The sequence below is a fragment of the Loxodonta africana genome, chromosome 3 (assembly GCF_030014295.1).
Source record: "Loxodonta africana isolate mLoxAfr1 chromosome 3, mLoxAfr1.hap2, whole genome shotgun sequence".
NCBI classification, from domain to species: Eukaryota; Metazoa; Chordata; class Mammalia; order Proboscidea; family Elephantidae; genus Loxodonta; species Loxodonta africana.
The window spans coordinates 192,764,457-192,772,278 of NC_087344.1; the positions used below are offsets into that span (position 1 = coordinate 192,764,457).

General features: G+C 34.5%; 1 pseudogene; it reads left to right on the plus strand.

Moving 5' to 3' along the window:
* Positions 1-6,385: 6,385 nt before the first annotated feature.
* Positions 6,386-7,535, plus strand: LOC100654143 (olfactory receptor 10R2-like; annotated as a pseudogene).
* The last annotated feature ends 287 nt before the right edge of the window (positions 7,536-7,822 follow it).

Genomic DNA, 7,822 nt, shown 5'->3' on the forward strand with positions numbered 1-7,822 from the left:
ACTTAGTGTGTGCTCAATAAATACGTGTTGATTTGAAAGAAGCACTATCAGAACCTGACTCACGAGTGAATTGTTTGTTTTTGTTTTTTCCTGAGAGACCAGAGGGTCTGTTCAAACAAACACAGGCAAAGGCATAAAATTTGGTATAAAATTTTGGAGCTGGAAGAGATGAATTTGTAGTAAGAAACGAGATTATCAATAGCATTTTCATCTTTTTCCTAAAGAGCTTAGAATTTTATAAAGTTTTGGGTAAGAAGATATTTTGTAAGTTGTAAATTTTGATATCCCTGGGTCTTGAAATGTACCACTTTTTCCCATTTGAACTGTTCATTTTCCAACAAGGTTGCTGCTGAGTCAGGTGGTCAGTCCATGTAAAAATGGCGTGGGGGTGGTGTCTGACCTCCTCCAACTTCACAATTGGGGGAGGAGACCACGGCAAGAAAGGCCACACAAAAGTGGGCCATCGTACCGCAGCCTATCGTGTTAAAATATTCTTTATTCATAGCTCTTCCGGCAAGACAAAGTAAGAAATATATTTTACATACTTAGCATGCACAGATACAAAAACAAAGTGAAAGAAAACATTCACTTTAAATAAAGGTTACTAATACTCTGTGTGCTTTTCCTTCATCTACTGTCTATCTGACTTTTAAAGCTGCTGACTGTTGACCATAAATTGATTCTATAACCCAGTGAATAAGTATATAATTTTAAAATCACTGTCTTAGAATGGCAGATTTGTTTAGGGAGGACAGAGCCGGGTTAGAAAAATAGTAAAAGCAAATCATAGCACTAGGAGAATGCTCAGGTTTTAGGTTTTCTATGTAGCAGGCACTGTTTTGAGAAATTTGCATATGCTAACGCATTTAATTCTCCCACAGCCCATTTTTCAGGTGAGAAAACTAGCACAGAGAGGTTAAATAACTTGTCGAAGGTCACTCAATCACCAAATGGAAGAAGTGGAACCCAAACCCAAGTTATTTGGCCCCAGATTCCGTAGTCTCAGCCACTACACATTATTGGCTTTCTTACATCTAATACTATGAGTTTTTATTATGACTTCCAAATTTTCCTTATAAGTACATATTTATGCATAAATCTTTTATAGTAGGGTAGACTTTCAGAAATGGAACTACTGGAACAAATTGAATGACTGTATTTAAGAGCCTTGATATATTTTGATGCATTTCTTTGCATAAATTTATAACCAATTTAGAATCCCATTAACAAATATTTTTGTTGCTTATCATATAAATCAGATCTCCACTACTTTGATAAGTGTAAAGGGTCTTTCAGTTTAATTTTAATTTTCGGTACATTTTTAATCAAGCAGAAGTAATTTTTCTATGTTTGTTGCATTTTATTTCTTATTTTATAAATTATATGCTTGTATCCGTTATCTACTTTAGAATTTTAGTTATTCTCTCCATCTGTTTGTAGTAAGTTATTGATTAATATTAACATTTTGACAGAGAGATTTTTGGTAATTTTTCCATTTGTTGTTTGCTTTCTAACATTTCTGATTATGTTTTTGATGTACATAAACAGTTCATATAACCAAATTGTTGGTTATTTACTACTTTCTGATTACCCTTCATTATCTTTAAGCTTAGCTTTTCAAGTTTTCCATACAGAGATACATTGTTTTCTGATCCTTTAATTTTTTTGTGTTTTATAATATACCCCTAAGAATTTATTTTTGGACGTTGCGTGAGTTCAAGATTGAAACCGATTTTGTCTGTGTGTTAAAGAAGCATTTATTCAGTTACTAATATGTATGAGAAACAGTTTCTATGGCATTGGAATCACCTTGTATATGAAGGTTCGTGGAACTTCTTTACGAAACAATATGGGTGTGGTGTCTTTTTTGATGGGTAGCTCTTTGATAATATTCTGTACTTTTAAGGAAATTAGTCTCTAAAACTATTTTTATTTCTATTGAGGTCATGTCTATGAATTATTTTCAACAAAAGTATTGATTTCATCTAGACTTTTAAATTTCTCTCAAAGATTTGTGCAAAACATTCTTTTATGACATTTGAAAACGTCTTTCAAATGGTTATTCTCTTTGTTATCTTGTACTGTGTATATTTGTCTCTCTCATTTTTTTCTGGATAGAATAGTAGTAGGTTGTTTCTTTTGTCTGCATTTTTCAAAGAACCAATCTATGTGAGTGTGAATGTATATGTATGTATGTGTGTATGCGTGTATATATTCTAGTGTTTTCTGTATTATCATTTTAATTGTATTATTTAATTCCTTTTCATTTTTAAATTTGTTCTTTTGTAACTTGCTGATGTTTTTTTTTTTCATTTTTATTGATATAAATATTGAAGTATAGGAACTTTCCTCTGATCACTGCTTTAATTTTAGCTCATATGTGTATTCTAATATGGGTCGCTATGAGTTGGAATCGACTGGACGGCACTGGGTTTAATATATAAAATATAACTAATATTATTTTCTAAACTTATTTCATTTCACTTTGCATTTTTCCTTTGACCTAGTAATTGTTTAAAAGTATTTTTAAATGCTCAGATGAAGGAGGCTTTTTACTTTATTGGCCTTTGGTAATTTTAGTAAATTGAGATCAAGGAATGTTGCTTATATCATTTCCACATTGTGACATTGTTTGAAGTTTTCTTTGCAGCATAATACACAGTCAACATTCATGAATACTTTATGTACCTTGAAAAGAAGGTGTATGCACTTCTTTATTAGAATACAAAGTTCAATATATACCCATGAAATATACTTCACTGATTTTGAACTCTTTAGGTCTCCCAAAATGTTACTTACACATTTTTTTTCTTTACTATTCTGTGTTTAAGTGTCCTATCGTTAGTGTTTCTGCCTGGTTCTCCTTGTAAATATTTTATAATCTCCGTCTTATTGAAGATTGCACCTATGTTTTTTTAGGACATATATTCACATTTATTATAATTTTATTGTTAATTGTAGCTGTTAGCCTTAAAAATATATTTTGTTTTGTTGTTAGTTTAACGCTTTTGGTCTGAATTTTAAATTTACAAATCTAAACATCTTACCCCTTTATTTTAAGGTTTCTGTGGTATTGGTATAATTTCCTCGTGTCTTTATTTTTGCCTTTCTGAATCAATTGGTAATAAATGTGTCTCTTATCTACCACATATAGTTAAGTTTTACTTTCTGAATCTATCTGATGATTTTTTATCTTTAGTCCCTTTTTCTAAACAAACAAACAAACCCCATTACAGTCAAGTAGATTCCAAGTTACCGTGACCCTATAGGACAGAGTAGAACTGCCGCATATGATTTCCAAGGCTGTAATCTTTCTGGAAGCAGAATGCAATATCTTTCTGCCTTGGAGCAAGTGGTGGGTTTGATCACTGACCTTTCAGTTAGCAGCCGAGCACTTAACCACTGCACCATCAGGGCTCCTTTGCTTTTTCTGAGGTATTTGTTATTTGGTTTATCAGTGTTAAATGACAGCTATTGAGTCTCATCTATTTTATTCAGCAATAGGTAAGCTTTCTCTACTTCACCATTTCTCTTTTCCCTTTTTTCTTATTTTTTAAAGTGTGCTATTTTTTTTATTTTTCAAGTACATAACATTTATATACTATACTTCTACCCTTATTCTCACTTGTTTTGGTCTTGGATCTAAAATTAGCTATCTTTACTCAGTGTCCATAACTAGTCCTTCTGCCCAAGGACCCATCAACTCTTGGTGAATGGAGCTCTTCATCTAGTGGCTTCATCAAGAAAAGCTAGTGGTTTTGGATATTCCTGGGGTCTTAGCATGTTTAAAATTATTTTTATATAACTCTGTGTATTAAAATTCTTGATCAAACTTGAATTTCTTGAAAACTTCAACACTTTTTCATTGTGCATTTTATATTTCTGTGTAGAAATTTGATTCCAATATGATTTTTTTTTATTGTTAGTGACCTATTTGTTCAAAGGCATAGATTTTTTTCCTTATACTTAAATATTAATAGTTTTACTAGGATATGTCTTAGAGTTGACTGATCAGTTTTCCCAAATAAATGATGTACCTTTCAGTATATAGACGGAGGTCTTCTTTTATTTCAGGAAAACTTTCTTTAATAGTAGTTTTAAATAATGAATTTGCTTTACAGGGACTCCAATAATGTTTATGTTGCTTCTTTTTCTTTTTTGTCTCTATTTTCTCTTTAGTCCTTTTAAAAGTATTTCGCTATTTCATTTAATTACAGTTAATTAATCCCTGTAGTTTTGCTAGAGTTTTCTTCTGTTTTTTGTTTTTGTTTTTGTTCACTTGTTACAGAGTTAACGTTTGCTGAACTTTTATAGATATTTTCGTGGTTTGCTTCTTTTCTGACACTTCAGGTTTATTCTCCTTTTTTTTTTATGTTCTAGAATGTTTATTCTCCTATTGTGTTAGGGTTCTTCTTTTTGCTACTCCTTAATTAAAGGTAAATTTGTCCCAGACTAATATTTGTTAATACATAAAGTAAATAAAAAATTGAATTTTTTTTTTAATTTCTGTTTGTTAGAAATAAGGGGTGGTTAAGGTGTATAGTAAATATATTAAATTTGAACTAAGATATACACCACTAAAAACTATTCTTAATTTCCTTAATTATTAAGTTTTGAAACTCTCACTAAAAATACAAAACCAAATCCACTGCCATCAAGTCAATTCTGACTCCTAGTGATCCTGTAGGATAGAGCAGAACTGTCCCATAGGGTTTCCAAGACTGTGAACTTTATGGAGGAGCCCTGGTGGCACAGTGGTTAAATGCTCAGGCTGCTAAGCAAAAGGTAGGCAGTTCAAAGATGTTCCTTGCAAACACTATGGGACAGTTCTACTCTGTTCTATACTGTAGCTACGAGTCAGAGTTGACTCAGTGGCAACGGGTTTGTTAAATCTTTATGGAAGCAGGCTGCCACATTACCCCTGGAGTGGTTGGTGGCTTTGAAATACCAACCTTGTGGTTTGCATCAGAGCCCTGAACCACGGCACCACCAGCCTCCTTAGAAACCATCGCTGGAGAATTAAAAGTAGTGTATGTTTCTTTGCTTTTACACTACAAAGAAGATTTTTGCAAAGCCCTGACCCCAAATTACTAGTGTCTTGATGCCTCCACAACCCACATACAATGTTTTTTTAAAAGCAGTTTATGTCTGAAAATTCAATGACTCTACAGTAGACCATGTTGTGTTCTATGTTGGTGAATTCCAAAGGGGACTATAGAAAATAGAGGTGGTGATGAGTAAGGGAAATGGAGGAAAAAGGCAGTAGGGATAACCCTGGTCACTTAGGAAACAGCCTACATTTAGATAGAGACAATGTGTCAAAATCAGTTCGCTTGCTTTTTTTTTTTTAAAGTTTACATTCTTGTCTAAAGAGGAACATAAGTGAAACAATCATGACATTTAAACTAACTCAATCTATCTATATTGAATTCCATAGACCCCAATCTATTGTTCATGGGCATAATCTTCTCTTCTGTTTGTGTATATTTATGTCATGGCTCTTTTCATTGGCTGTTGGAGATAAAAATGAGCACTAATAGCATGATAAACTCTAGCTTCACAGACATAAAATGCAAATAATTTATAATTTTTTATAATAATTTTTGATGATCTGTAATGTGTTCCAAGAACATTTAGAGATCCTAAAGGACATCTAAATTGATGGATATTAAATGAATCTTAATGCCCCAAAGGACTTATTTAGTGATTAAAACAGACACATATACAAAAAGTTAAATCACTAAAATGGTACCTATGGATGCCATCGAGTCAATTTTGACTGCTGTCGAGTCAATTGCGACTCATAGCAACCCTCTGGGACAGAGTAGGACAATCCCACTGGGTTTCCAAGGCTGTAATCCTTACAGAAGCAGACTGCCACATCTTCTCCTGGTGGGTTCGAACTACCAACCTTTCAGTTAGCAGCTGAGTGCTTGACACTGCACAACCAGGGCTCATTATGGATGCTCTATCCCCCTCTAAATCCCCCTCTAAATAGCTCAATGGTTTTATTTTTTAAAAACAGCTTTGTTGAGGTAAACATGGCATGCCATAAAAATCATCCATTTTGAATGTACAATTCAGGGATATTTAGAAAATTGATAGAGTTGTGCAGCCATCACCACCATCCACACAGAGAGTAGAAGTGTGGAGGAGGCTAGCCCAGCTGCTCTCTCCATGGCTTTAGCTCCACTTTCTTTCTCAGATACAAGGCTACAGTGGGTATGACACCCATTCTATTTTTTAGTCCTTAGCTCTGGGAACAGTCATTTCTAGTAGTCTTAGAAACACCAGGTCAGGAAAACATAGGAAGACACAGGAGCTAATTTAGTGCAGTAGTGATCTTAGTAGCCAAATAAAATTAAATGCATGGTAAATCTGAAAGTCTGCCAAAACCAATAGAGAAAGCCAAAGTACAAAAAAAATCATGCAGAGTTGAAAAGAGAGAAAATCATGTTCAGTCAAACTAAGATCCTACTACTCTGTGTTCCACCTCTATTCTCCTTTTCAATTTAGGAGGAGAAATATCCTAGCCTCTTATATCCATGTACCTGAATATGGTTTATTTTTTCTCTCCTGTCTGTAGGTCATGGCAGAAAACCTCACAATGGCCGCTGAGTTCCTGTTAATAGGTTTTTCAAGCCTTGGTGAAAATCAGCTTGCCCTCTTTGTGGTTTTTCTCTTTCTGTATCTAGTCATTCTGAGTGGCAATGTCACCAACATCAGTATCACCTGCCTGGGTCAGAGCCTCCACACACCAATGTACATCTTTCCTTGGCATTCCCTCCACCTCTGAGACTTTCTACACCTTTGTGATTTTATCTAAGATGCTCATTAATCTACTTTCTGTGGCCAGGACAATATCCTTCACCTGCGGTGTCACTCAAATGTTCTTTTTCCTTGGCTTTGCTATTACCAACTGCCTGCTATTAGGTGTGATGGGTTATGATTGTTATGCTGCCATTTGTCACCCTCTGCATTACCCAATCCTTACGAGTTGGCAGATGTGTGGAAAACTGGCAGCTGCCTGTGGGTTTGGAGGTTTCTTGGCCTCCCTTATGGTAGTAAATTTAGTTTTTAGCCTTGCTTTCTGTAATGCCAACAAGGTCAACCGTTACTTCTGTGACATCTCACCAGTCATTCGTCTGGCTTGCACCAATACCGATGTTCATGAATTTGTCATCTTCATCTGTGGAGTTCTCGTACTTGTGGTGCCTTTCTTCTTTGTGTGTATTTCTTATCTCTGCATCTTGAGGACTATCCTGAAGATTCCCTCAGTTGAGGGGCGGAAGAAATCCTTTTCCACATGTTCCTCTCACCTCACTGTTGTCATTGTTCATTACGGTTGTGCTTCCTTCATCTCCCTAAGGCCTACAGCAAGCTATGTGTCCAATAAGGACAGGCTAGTGATGGTGATATACACCATTGTCACTCCATTACTAAATCCCATGGTATACAGCCTCAGAAACAAGGATGTCCAGTTTGCTCTCAGAAGAGTGTTAGGAAAGAAAGTAACTTTAAAATCATGTAAATGAAGTATTTTATTTTAGTTGCTATAATAAGGAATTCCCTTTTTATCACATGTGCACTATAACTGTAACCAATTTTTTAAAAAACGTAACTATGTAAGATGCACACCATAAAATGTATTTTGTTCTCACTCTCCTTTTAAATTCAATCTATGGGCTAATACTTTTCAGCTTTTGAATGGAATCTCAGGGAGGTTGAGATATAATTTCCCAACCCACTGTAAAAACTAAAAATCTAAATTTCATTTCATGTTAAACTTTTTTCCGTTCTTCTGTAAGTCAGGAAGTCTACA